The sequence below is a fragment of the Ovis aries genome, chromosome 16, assembly GCF_016772045.2.
Source record: "Ovis aries strain OAR_USU_Benz2616 breed Rambouillet chromosome 16, ARS-UI_Ramb_v3.0, whole genome shotgun sequence".
NCBI classification, from domain to species: Eukaryota; Metazoa; Chordata; class Mammalia; order Artiodactyla; family Bovidae; genus Ovis; species Ovis aries.
In genome coordinates, this window is record NC_056069.1 from 64,001,956 (window position 1) to 64,014,606 (window position 12,651).

Consider the following 12,651-nt stretch of genomic DNA (forward strand, 5'->3'; position numbering starts at 1 on the left):
TTCCTCCTATGACACCTGAGAGGTAGGTATTATCACCATCCCTGTGTTAGAGATGAGGAAACTGAGGCAGAAATTGGATAAATATGTTATTCCAGAGACACATTTATTATGTCTAATAACAAATGGTCCCCGCTTTCAGACCCAGACTGTCTGCTCCAAACAGCATGTTCTTATTTCTCAGTTTAGCACAGTTCTTGAGAACAGGAGGCCTTGATGTCCATTCCGACATCTGTTGCTATCTTTCTTTGTGACCTCTGTTATGCTGATTGCCAGTCAACTGAGAATTCAAGGGAGTTGCTGTTGTTTATTTCTTTTAAAGAGCCCGTGCTTCTGAGTCCAAGTCAATGCCTGACCTTCCAGCTGGGTGGTGTGGCCACTGGAACCCGATCAGAACAGATCTAGTCTTGTATCCCTGACATTCGCCATGACTTCCTCAGAAAACGTGCATCCTCCCTGACTTCAAATCACCTATCTTGTCAGTGTGTTTTGAGACCGGTGGAGATAAAATATTTTCTATTCGTCTCTTAGGAGAAATGATGTAATAACGTTAAGAGGTGATTTGTGGATGTGAACTCTTCTGGCAGCCGAGGAAAGTACTCTGGGCAGAAGAGTGAGTGTACATTATCTTTTTTGGCCAAATTTACTAGATGATGAAATGTACCTTTCATAGCAAGAGTGGTTGTGGAATTTCTACCTGAGTGCAGCTAAATCTGGCTTAGGCTCTGAGCACCCTGGACGGACACAGAACAGTTTCTAGAATCACTGCATTTGCTCTCAGATGTTAAGAAGATCGTGTGCATCCACTTAACACTTGAAGACTTGAGATGTGTGGTTGTCGCTTAAATGAGTAGACAGAGTTGGCTTAGTTCCTGGCACTTAGCGTGCCACTGGCATCTCTTTCAGTGTTTATTGAATGGACAGTAAATTTGGGAGGGCTTATGTGGGGTTTTTATTGCCTTTAGGCCACTGGCACTGCAATGGGGGTTTCTGATGCTGACTTTCATCAAATTCCATCATTGGGAGCCTTGGCCATACATTGCAGGCCTCTGGAATTTCTCTTCCTTTTGCATACCATGGCCAAAGTCATCTTTTACAAATACCCTCCTCAGTCGCTCCTTCTGGAGCACGTACAACTTGTTTGCCTTCACGTATGTTGCAGAAATATTATTCAATCCAGGAATCATCTGTTAGCTCTTTGGTGTGGTCTATGGGAACCTCTGGCTTATGGTCCTGCAGGCCAGAGAGACACACATCATTTTTATTCTCACATAGTCCAGGCGTGTGGAGTTATTTACGTTGCCCACAACTAGAAAATGTTCATTCTCTTGCCTCTGGGACTTGATACCCTCTTGTGCTTTCCTGGATTATTAGCTTGCCTCCAACCGCCGTCCCAGGATACCCATTGGGGGAACCCCTGCTCCTTGCAGGGATCTGGCTCAAGGGCCCGCCTCTGGGCCTGAGCTGCCATGTTCCCTGCCCTGCACAGTCGGCTAGCACACCGGCCACCTGCCTTCCTTACTGCCCTTACTGTATTATTGTTCGTCACGTTTCAACGCTCCCCTTCCCCGTTGTCAGATGGTGAAGTACTGCATGGTGGAGGATGTGTCTGTCTTTTTTCCCCCAAGCTTTAACCTTCTTATACTGGGGTATAGCTGGTTAGAGCTTCCCTGGTGGCTCAGATGGTAAAGCATTTGCCTGCAATATGGGAGACCCAGGTTTAATCTCTGGGTCAGGAAGATCCCCTGGAGAAGGAAATGGCAACCCACTCCAGTACTCTAGCCTGGAAAATTCCATGGACAGAGGAGCCTCGCAGGCTACTGTCCGTGGGGTCGCAAAAAGTCAGACAGGACTGAGCCAACTAATTAATTAATTATTATAGGACTTCCCTGGTGGCTCAGATGGTAAAGCGTCTGTCTACAATGTGGGAGACCCGGGTTCGATCCTTGAGTTGGGAAGATCCCTTGGAGAAGGAAATGGCAATCCACTCCAGTACTATTGCCTGGAAAATCCCATGGACAGAGGAGCCTGGTAGGCTACAGTCCATGGGGTCGCAAAGAGTCGGAGCTGGTTAATAATGTTGAGACAGATTCAGGTGAATAGCAAAGGCACTCAGCCATACATATACAGGTATCCATTCTCCCCCAAACTCCCCTGGCATCCAGACTGGCACGTGATACTGAGCAGAGTTCCCTGTGCTATACAGTAGGTCCTTGTCAGTTTTCCATTTTAAACATTGCAGTGTGCTCGTAACCTGATCTGTCTTTTCTTGTTTCTCTAAGATGTAGCACAGTTTCTCTTTGGCTAGAAGTTCAAAGATTTCTGTTGACTCATTGTCTATATTTCCAGGATTTGACTTGGATATGTCTGTATTTGGTAGGACACTTACGGAAAAGGGAGTGGGGTTGTAGCGCACTTATTCAGATGCCCAGATTTGCACAAGGACACGGTGAGCAGCACTCTCTAAGCCCCGAAGTTTATCCTTAGAGCGAATGGACTCTCACCCTCAGCCAAGGGGAAGAGGTTGCCGGCTGGCATAGCAGGTGCAAATGTGACCCCAACCGGTGTTGCAGAGTCCTGCATCTCTCATTCCACTCCAGCTAACTTTGGAAATAGTGTTCCTGTGAACTTGACTCAAAAGACTCTCCATTGTTTCTGGGCGTCCTTCACGCTATAGGGACACGGCTGCCTCACATACGTGCCGACACTCTGCAAGTGGTAGGCTTTTGGTCAAGGACACAGATTTCTCCTAATGCGGATATGAGAAGCCCCTGAGAAAACTAAGATTTGGAAGAGACATCACCATCGTTCTGTTCTGGCTTCGGACAACACCTGAGAATTGTTCCTGGGGAACTCCTGTTCCTGACAGTCTCCATCCCACTATGGGTGGAGGGATCGATCCCGTTATTCCTTGAGCTCTCCATCAGAGCCTGCCTGAAGGTTTCCTACTCAGTGTCCTTGAAAATCTCCATTCTGACCCCCCTGGAGGTCTCCATCCTAGAGTTTCTCAAGATCTGCATCCATCTCCCCTCAGCACAGTCCCAGCCCAGACGTGGGAGGGATTGGATTACCCACTGAATCACCCTGGCATATACTATGGCATGATGACCAGGAGCAATAGCATTGCCAGACTTAGCACATAGAAGTCCGGCATGCGCAGTTAAACTTGAACTGCAGATGAGCACCCCTAGGAGCATGGGCTGTGTTTTCTGTTCTAAAGCAGGATATAATGCATCGTGGTTACTTGATGGCAAAGAAGGAAGTAGGCAGACTTGCTTAACTGTGTGACCTTGAGCCCATTTGAGAGTCTAATTTTCTTCTCTTTAAAACTGATATATTTATTTCTATCCCTTTCAGCTGTTGTGAGGATTAGGTGAAATAATCCAGGAAAAGTGATTGTCACAGAAACAGGCATCCTGTAAGCCCGCAGTGGTGGGGAAGCTGTGTGGGTCTATGTGGGCTTTGGCATATGTGCACATCTGCCTTTCGGGCAGATATCACCATGTGTGGAGAATAGCAATTTTACCTAAGATACACATGGGGAGATTAGGCTCAGAAAGTTTAAGTGGGAATGTGAGCCAGTTATAAAACTTTAAAAGTAACCCAGCCGTCAGATTCCTGTTTGGGAGGGCTTGACCCAGCAAAAAAGGTTTAGGTGGCAGGTGTATATTTTAGAAATCTTTAGTTGTTTAAATATGTCAGTGGTGAAAAACTACAATGATAGTCTTTTTATTTTTTCATAATTAGTACTAGGCATTGTAAAGCCATTGCTGGTTTATTGGGTGTTTATTATTATTAATTATTATTGTTGGGTGGTTTCACTTTATACCAGTGGTACTTTATGTTCCTGAAACTGAATTCAGGTAAACATTCTTTGTGTTCCTTGCAAAAAGTTCTCTTGTTCCCAAAACAAAAACAAAAAGCAAAACAAGCAAAATCAATTCAAAAACCACGTCTCTTTAGGTGATTTGTGGCTATGTGGTACCAGAGGTAGTTGCATCTGAATTCATGCAGTGTCTGGAAGGATCCTTAAATTTATCAGTTCCAAGATGCACATTATCTTTCATATTATTTTAAAAGCATTGATACTCATATCCTATTTTACCCATGCCTCTTTAAAAATTAAAGATGTTTGTATTTTCAGTGATGAGACTCAGGCACTTTCATTTTAGAGAAAGTAGAAAGTACTGTAAAGCATAAAGAAAAAACACAATTTCAGAAATAATCGCAGTTAACCTTTTCAGTTATTTTCCCACAGTATTTCATTTCTATTTGTTTATATGTTGGGACAATATTTTATGGATGGTTTGTATATGTTTTTTCTAAAAAAGACCTACTAAAAACAGTTTCCATTTTGTGTGTGTATATATATATAAACACATTCATATATTTATGTGTACATATACATGGGCTTCCCAGGTGGCGCTAGTGGTAAAGAACCCTCTACCATTGCAGGAGACTTAAGGGATACAGGTTCAATCCCTGGGTCAGGAAGATCCCCTGGAGAAGGGCATGGCAACCCACTCCAGTATTGCCTGGAGAAGCCCATGAACAGAGAGGAGCCTTGCAGGCTACAGTCTATGGGGTCGCAAGGAGTTGGACATGACTGAAGCGACTTAGCACACATGCACACATGCACGTATACACACATATACGTCTATATAGGTATACGTGTGTGTGAAAATTTAAATGAAAGGCTATGTTGAAGGCTTAGAGGTTTTTGCATGGATAATTATAAAAGTAATGATAATAATTCACAGTAATACTATTTCACAAAGTTGGTTCAACTTCCAGTTTCACTGTGTATAGGACTGTAACAGTAGATCAAAGGGAGAGTAACGACATTTTCTGCTCCCAATGAATCTGTCTTTAGTGTTTCGGCTTAGTGTATGGATAGCTAGTGATTCTGTATTGAATTCAAGTGTTATTCCAAGTGGCAACTAACTTGATCTACACACCAAAAGGTGTTTGACAGCAATTAGAGTGTTTACAAATTAGCCATATTTTTGTAAAGTGTAAAGCCATACAATAAATAGTAAGAAAAAAAGAGTTCTTTCCTCAGAGAGAGCATGAGCTTCTTTCAGCTTTTGTTTGCTTCTTGGTCTCTCATTCATTTTCTTCCTATAATTTGATTTCTGATTATCTTCCTCTTCTCTAACAAGCTTCTATGTAATAGAAACCTATCACTGAAGAGCACGCTCTTGCAATCTATGATATTTTGGTAAGAACACTCATCTCTGAGCTCTTACACAAGCACTTGTGAGTCCAGGAGGCCCACCCATCTGCCAGTGATTGAGAGGACAGAATTGAAGCCCATAGACCCAGTACTGTTGCTGCTGCTGAGTCGCTTCAGTCATGTCCGACCCTGTGCGACCCCATAGACGGCAGCCCACCAGGCTCCCCCATACCTGGGATTCTCCAGACAAGAATACTGGAGTGGGTTGCCATTTCCTTCTCCAATGAGTGAAAGTGAAAGGTCAAAGTGAAGTCGCTCAGTCGTGTCCGACTCCTAGAGACCCTATGGACTGCAGCCTACCAGGTTCCTCCATCCATGGGATTCTCCAGGCAAGAACACTGAAGTGGGTTGCCATTTCCCTCTCCAGACCCAGTACTGGGTCAGGTAAAAAATCATAATTGATGATAAAACATAAGATTTATGTATGTCTTGGGAAATTTTTTATTTCATTTTTAAAAAGTTTTTAAATTTTAAAATTGCATCACACAATGGGAACTGCATAAAAATATTAATTGAAAAGGTAATGGGGTTGCATGGGTTTCCTTGCCCACCTGATTCAACATGGGTACCAGCCAAGAGTTGTGAATGTGCCTGGTATAGAGTCCTCTGACTTACCATTATGGTCAATGGACGAGTTCCATATATTGAAAGATATTTCTGTACATATCTGTGTGAAAAATAGTATAGATTTCAAATCAGCATGTTTTCTATCAAAAACAAAAGCTAAAATATACCTGCTTTCAAGGCAGAGCTTGGTCTCTCTTACGTTCACAGAAAACTGGTCTTGAAACATTTGTATATTATTTTAGCCCATTGTTTTGCCCATGATTTGAATCTACAAAAACAAAGATAAAAAGAAAAAAAAAAGATTAACTTGCTTTTTGTTATGCTGGTACTGAATTTTCTTTAAGTATTCCAAGCATATAGTGTCATAAGATCGCTTTAAATGAATGGGTAGGCATCTACTCAGTGTAAATTTCTCCTTTCAAAACGATGTTGCTGTTGATTCAAAACAAGTGGAGCTAAATTTTGAAGTCATGTGTCACCTTTGAGATTTGACCAATATAATGTTCTCCTTTCTTGATGGCTATAATTCCTATTTTTCTTTCAAAGTTTACCTTGGAGTTAATCTGTTGGAAGCAGTCTATAATTAAAAGAAAAACTGGAGACTTTTATGAGATCAGCAGTTCTCCTTCCATTAGCCACAACTTCTTTCCATTTTCCAGTTTATACAGTTAAAGGTAACTCATGCTGAGTGGAGTAAAATTAGCAATTAGGAGTGAATCCAAAAAGCAGTAAACCCCCATTGTGCAAAGAAATCCCTAGTAATGATGATGTTGACATAGTATTTATATTAATTATGACTTAGGAAGACAGCTGGTGATGAATGGAGGGATGGAGCTTTCATTCCTGCTCTTCGTTTTTATACCACCCCAGCGGGATTTTTTTTTTTTAAACTGTACTTTAAGATTTAAATATTTCCTTTTTCCTGTTGGCTCTTGCTACATAGGTGTGTTTTCCTCTTAAGATTCTCTTTGCTTATCTTCCTTCTTCCCACCTTTCTTCCAATAGACCTGTTTGGTTAATTAACCTAATCTGTGTTTTTTTTTTTTTTTTAATCTGTTCTTTGTATTCTTGCTTTGTTACATTTTGTTCAGTATTTACCAAACATCCGTGTATCTAAATATCACCTGGGACAGTCATTCAAAATGAAGTTCCCTCTGCCCCTTCTCCCAGCTCTTCTGAACCAAGGGCCTGGAGGGTGGCCCCAGAGTGTGAGCTTTTAACAGGCAGGTAGTCTGCAGACACCCCTGTGGGAAGGACCATCCAACCATTGTGCTCCTTTCGCTGTTATATTAAAAAAACAAACAAACAAAAAATCTCTGCATTTTCCTTTCTGCTGGAGGTAGGGCAAAGAAGAATAAACCTAGCAGAATAGTTCCTTATTTAGTTAATGTAGTCTTCCCTTTCCCCATATTCCCTGAATGATAAAAATTAACCAGCCTTTGAGTGCATGTGTGTGTTACAAGTCTTGAGTGTTGAGAGTTTTCTCGTAGTCAGTCCCACATGGGTTCCATCAGAATTTATTAGTTCACATTGCTGCTCTTCATTCATCAAATATTTATAGAACCTACTTTGTGCCAAGAAGTATCTTAGGCAAGGGGAAGCGAAGATGCAGCAGAGTGTCTACCTGGTAAAGACTTCAGATCCTAGGGCATAGGCTGGCAAGCTAAGGTCCCTGGGTTGGCCTCTTACTTTTGTAAATAAAGTTTTATTGGCACATAGCCACACCCATTCATTTGCACATCACTTATGGCTGCTTTCCAGCTTTCACTGCAGAGATGAGTAGTTTCCACAGGGCCACAAAGGTGAAGTGTTTGCTAATTAGCCCATGAAATATTTTCCTGACTCCTGGCCTGATGAGTATGGGGAACAGGAATGGTTACGTTCTCCAGGAAGGCCTGAATAAAGAGCCTTGAAAACACCAAGAGGAAAGAAAGGTGAAATGGGTGTACTGAGAAGTTGCTTTTTCAGTTGGCCTTAGAGGTCTCTAGGAGGATCATAGAACTGGGAACTCAGATGCTGAGGAGGCTGACAGGAGCTCGCCTTGACTGGACCTGTTAGTGACTGAGAGGAGGGATAGGCGTAGGTGAGGCTGGGGCATTAGATTATGGAGGAGTGGGGATTTCATCCTGTAAACCTGTGTTTCCAATTGTGGCAGTCAGTAGGGTGGTGTGAGAAAGCTCTCAAGAATGCTGATAGCCAGGCCTCTCCTCAGAATGTTTGAATTAGACTTTCTAAAAGTATGGGCTTCCTTGGTGGCTCAGAGGTTAAAGTGTCTGCCTGCAATGCGGGAGACCTGGGTAAGGTTGGAATTTTGATCTAATCAAGCTTCTGGTAATCCTCTGGCCTGGCAGACTTGGCAAACCTCTGCTAAAGACAGTAGGAGCTCAGGATATTTCTAAAGCTGCATATTTATAAGTTCATATTGTAGCAGAAAGATTCTCCCACTAGACTGTGTGCAGAACTCACTAGAGTTTGAAGGTACAGATGGCAGTGGGGGATCTGGGTCAAGTGACAGTAGAGAGAATTTAAACTGAGGCAGTGGTAGTGAGAATGGAGATAAGTCAGCTTTGAGACATCTTTGGGTTGATGGTGATTGATGGCCAATCGTGATAGGTGGCTGAGAACAAGGATCAAAGATAAGATTTGGGACTGTGGTTTGAAACTGTGGCTTGTTGTAATGCCATCAGCTGGAATTGAGCATTTGAGAAAGGAATTCGAGTTCTTCTATTATGAGAGAAACATGAAAAAGATCTCAGGTTTTACTAACTCTGAGATAACCCAGAAAAGTAGTATATATGGAGATAATTTGCAGAGTCAATATTCCTAGGAAAACATAGGTTAAAGGAATCATAAAATAATACAGTTGGTAGTTTTTCAAGGAAAAATGATCTCTATTAATTGAAAAATGGAAAGGAACAAATTAAATACCCAATGGACCAGAAAAGCAGAAGTCATGAGTTAAATTTAGAGCAGTAAACCATGATCCGTAATCTTCAAAGCACTTAGAAATTTGCACATAATGTTTAGAACATAATAAAGTTTAAATTGGGCTTACCTGGTGGCTCCATCGGTAAAGAATCCACCAGCAGTGCGGGAGACCTGAGTTCGATTCCTGGATCGGGACGATCCCCTGGAGGAAGGCATGAGAGCCCACTCCAGTATTCTTTCCTGGAGAATCCTCATGGACAGAGGAGCCTGGTGGGCTATGATCCATGGGGTCGCAAAGAGTCAGACATGACTGAGCGACCAGGAACAAAATTCAAACTACTAATATTTTGTTGACAGTAATGATTAATAACTTTGTCCCTAAATATGCTTATGGGAAGAAGATTTTCCTGATCTCATATCTCTGGAATTTACTAACCACTAAAAATCCATCTCTGTTATTTAATTCTACTTGCAAAATAGTAAGAGGTTTCCATCTACTTGTGTGCCATTTAATATTGGTATTTAAATATATAAGAGTACTATTAATGTGGTTTAATTTTGGTTTTGATGTATTCTTTGGAACTTTTTTTATAGTAATCAAGACTTTCAGTGGGTTTGAAATGGATTTTTTTTAGGATAGGTAATGAGATAAACCAGTATAATTTTGGGAGAGTGAGTACTAGACACATATGGTATTATAATAATATAATAATAGTAATAAAATCAGAATTACATATAATATGCTATAGCCAAAAGTACATGTATTTATTATTTTTCAAAGAGTGTTGGAAAAATTCTGACTGAAGAGGTAGCTCATAATATGATGATATTATACATTTGTCACCACACTGCAAAATATATTAGCAAAGTGAAAAAAAGTCAGTATTCAAAAACTGTGATCTAAATGTGATCCCACTATTTATAAATTGGTAATATTAAAGCAGAATTAGACTCCCAACAACTTATGAGAATAGTACATTGAAAAGATATTTTTGGAGTGGTTAAAGTAACAGAAAATAAAAGCTCCTGAAATTTGTTTAGAATCAATCAGCGTAATGAAAATCTTAGGAAGAGCAATTATAGATAGGTTGGTGAACTAAGTGAGTTGGTTACATGCAGAAATTAAATCTTCATATTCTTAAAATTTTGATGCGATTAAAATATTACATATTTAAATGTAGATAATTAAAATAATTTTATGAAAACATTTTGTGCTTTAAGAGATATAGACACTACTTTTCTTTAGCTTCAAAGTCACACATTTATTATATTTTAATCTTTAAGTCTGTCTCTGCAACTATAAATCTGGGTGTCAGGTAAGAAGTCACAGTGTCAGCCTCTGTGCCAGTGGAATATTGACAACAGTTAGGATGGAATTGTGCCCTAATGGGAAATCACAGAACAGATGAAGCCGACTCAGGTACAGGTGAGACTAGCTTCACTCTCAGATTTACCCAGATGGTCCCAGTTTATGTGCAATGGGTATTTTGTTTACAGATTGTTTCATCATAAGTAGTGGTCTAAACTTTAATAAACAACAAATATGGGGGCGCTAGTGGTAAAGAACCAGCCAACCAATGCTGAAGAAATAAGAGATGCCGGCTCGATCCCTGGGTCGAGATCCCCTGGAGGAGGGCATAGCAGCTCACTCCAGTCTTCTTGCCTGGAGAATCCCATGGACAAAGGAGCCTGGTGGGCTTCAGTCCATGGGGTCACACAGAGTAGGACACGACTGAAACGACTTAGCGCACACGCATGTACGTTTCTACCACTGTTGTTTAAACCGTTTTTTCATAGATTTCCTTGCTTTTCTGTAAGGAAATCAAGATTTGCTTGATTTTCTTAGTGCAAAGTAATTTCTTAATTATTCAGTCTTCTGCTCCTCGGTTATAAGCAAGCCTCTAACCTAAATGTTCAAAAAGAACCTGAAATTATTTCCTTTGATTTTATAACTATATTCCTCAGAGACCAATTGAGTTATTCTAAGCGAATGTCATTTTAAAACACCTGTGTCTTTCATAATTAATGGAGGTCAGAGTTAAGTTTTATGGTGTCTCTAGATAAAATGAATCATTTAGTTAATATGCTCATGAAGGCTCAACCTTTTCTTTAATGCTGGCTGAATTTTATTACTTTACATGAAGACACAAATGAACTTCGTCTGTTAAGGCCCTGGCTGCTCCCTCAGAGAATATATTGTTGTGCTTAGTGATTTGTTTCTAATAGGCCACTGGGGTATGTGATGGGAGGTGGGAATGAGTTATTCATTCCTATAATCAGTCAGAAAGAAATACACTCTGGTCAAGAGGGAGACCATACACTCAGACATTTAGTGGGGGAAGGATGGAGGAGCTTAAGAACTGTCGGTTTGTGTCTGTCAAATTCATTGGCTTTGTGATTTGAATTATTCAGTTTACTGGATCTGTGTATTCCTCATCTATCACTCTTAAAAGTAATACAGTTATTACATTTGAATGTGCATGTCAAATTTTATTCCATACGTTTGATAAAGAGTAAGTTCAAACCAAGGGAAGAAAATCTCATTGTTTTATTGGCTATGGCCATAAAATTGAACCTTTACAGCCTTGTTAAACCCTTGCTTTGTACTTCTGTAATGAGAGGTGGGACATGGCAATAGAGACCAGCTCCCCTAAGCTATGTAACTAAAATGCTCTTAGAATTTAATCGCTTAACCTCCTGGAGCACTGCCTTCTCCCTGCAGAATGACGATATTCCTCATTACTACCTATTTACATCGAGGGGTGTTAGGAAGATTAATGAGGCCACTTAAATGCTTTGGGTTGCTCAAAACACTGCCCAAATAGAGAATCTGACCTTATGTGAAACATTTGCTTAGTATTCCCTGCTGGCTGGGAGCCAGAAGCATTATTCCTTCTTGCTGGAAAGGTTGGTAGCCTTTCTCTTGAACCTCACACACATTGTTTTCCCTTCTCTGTGTGCTCTCAGTTGCGAGATAAAGTGATTGCCTCTTCCATAAAGCCCCTGGAGAGCAGCCTCTTGCAGGGAACCATAGATCTTACTTTAGTGCCTGAGTGACCCAACATCTGGGAGTATCCATTTTTATATTCCCTTTAGAAGGTTTTCTTTCTTTTTGTAACCTTTAACTTCATAGGTCATTCACCTGAACTGTGATGGATCAAGCTGTCATAGAAGATTTCTGGTCCCTCATGTTGCTAGCTGTACTGGAATTTTTCCAACAGCAAAAAAACACACTTGGAATTATACTTGGAACCAAATAGTTTGATGAAAGTGTTTTGAGAATGGTAGAAGCCACACTGTGTTTTTGTCAGAGTCAGGTTCCAGGGAGGTGATTAGGGAATTCCACACATTTTTTCATGTATATTTCATCTTTCATTATTTTTTTTAAATTGTTGAAAATCATGATAGATAAAGTGAATACTAAAATGTATAATACTGTGTATTTCTAATATGGAAAGGTCTAGTAAGGCATTAAATTGTCCATGGGTTTGTGTAGACATCATCATGTATTAAACAAATATTTGAAAACATTTGCCAACTCTTTCTCACAAAAATCAAACAAGTTAAAAAAAAAAAAAAGGCAACAAAACTGTAACCAGCCAACCAACACAGAAAGAGACTATAATTAGACTTTGAGGCTATTTCAAATTATAGATAATTCTGATAATGCCAAATTAAAAATGTTCAAATCAACTTAGTCAACTGACTTTATGATTAACAGGTATTACATATAAGTAAACTATTGAATACATTTTCTTACCTCTTTTGTATGCTGAAATTTCATTTAAGATTGTTGAAGTATGGTATTCAGTTGCAGACAATAAAAATACACCTGAAAAGTGTTAGGAATTTATTGAACTATGCCATAATAGCAATTATTTCATTAGATGGTCATATGATGGTCCACCTCTGTTGCTCATGTT

At 40.2% G+C, this 12,651-nt stretch overlaps 1 protein-coding gene across 4 annotated transcripts in view; it reads left to right on the forward strand.

Moving 5' to 3' along the window:
* The window catches only part of SEMA5A (semaphorin 5A), a 557,148-nt gene that overhangs the window by 245,540 nt on the left and 298,957 nt on the right, over nucleotides 1-12,651 (forward strand). The gene's annotated exons all lie outside the window — the stretch shown is intronic.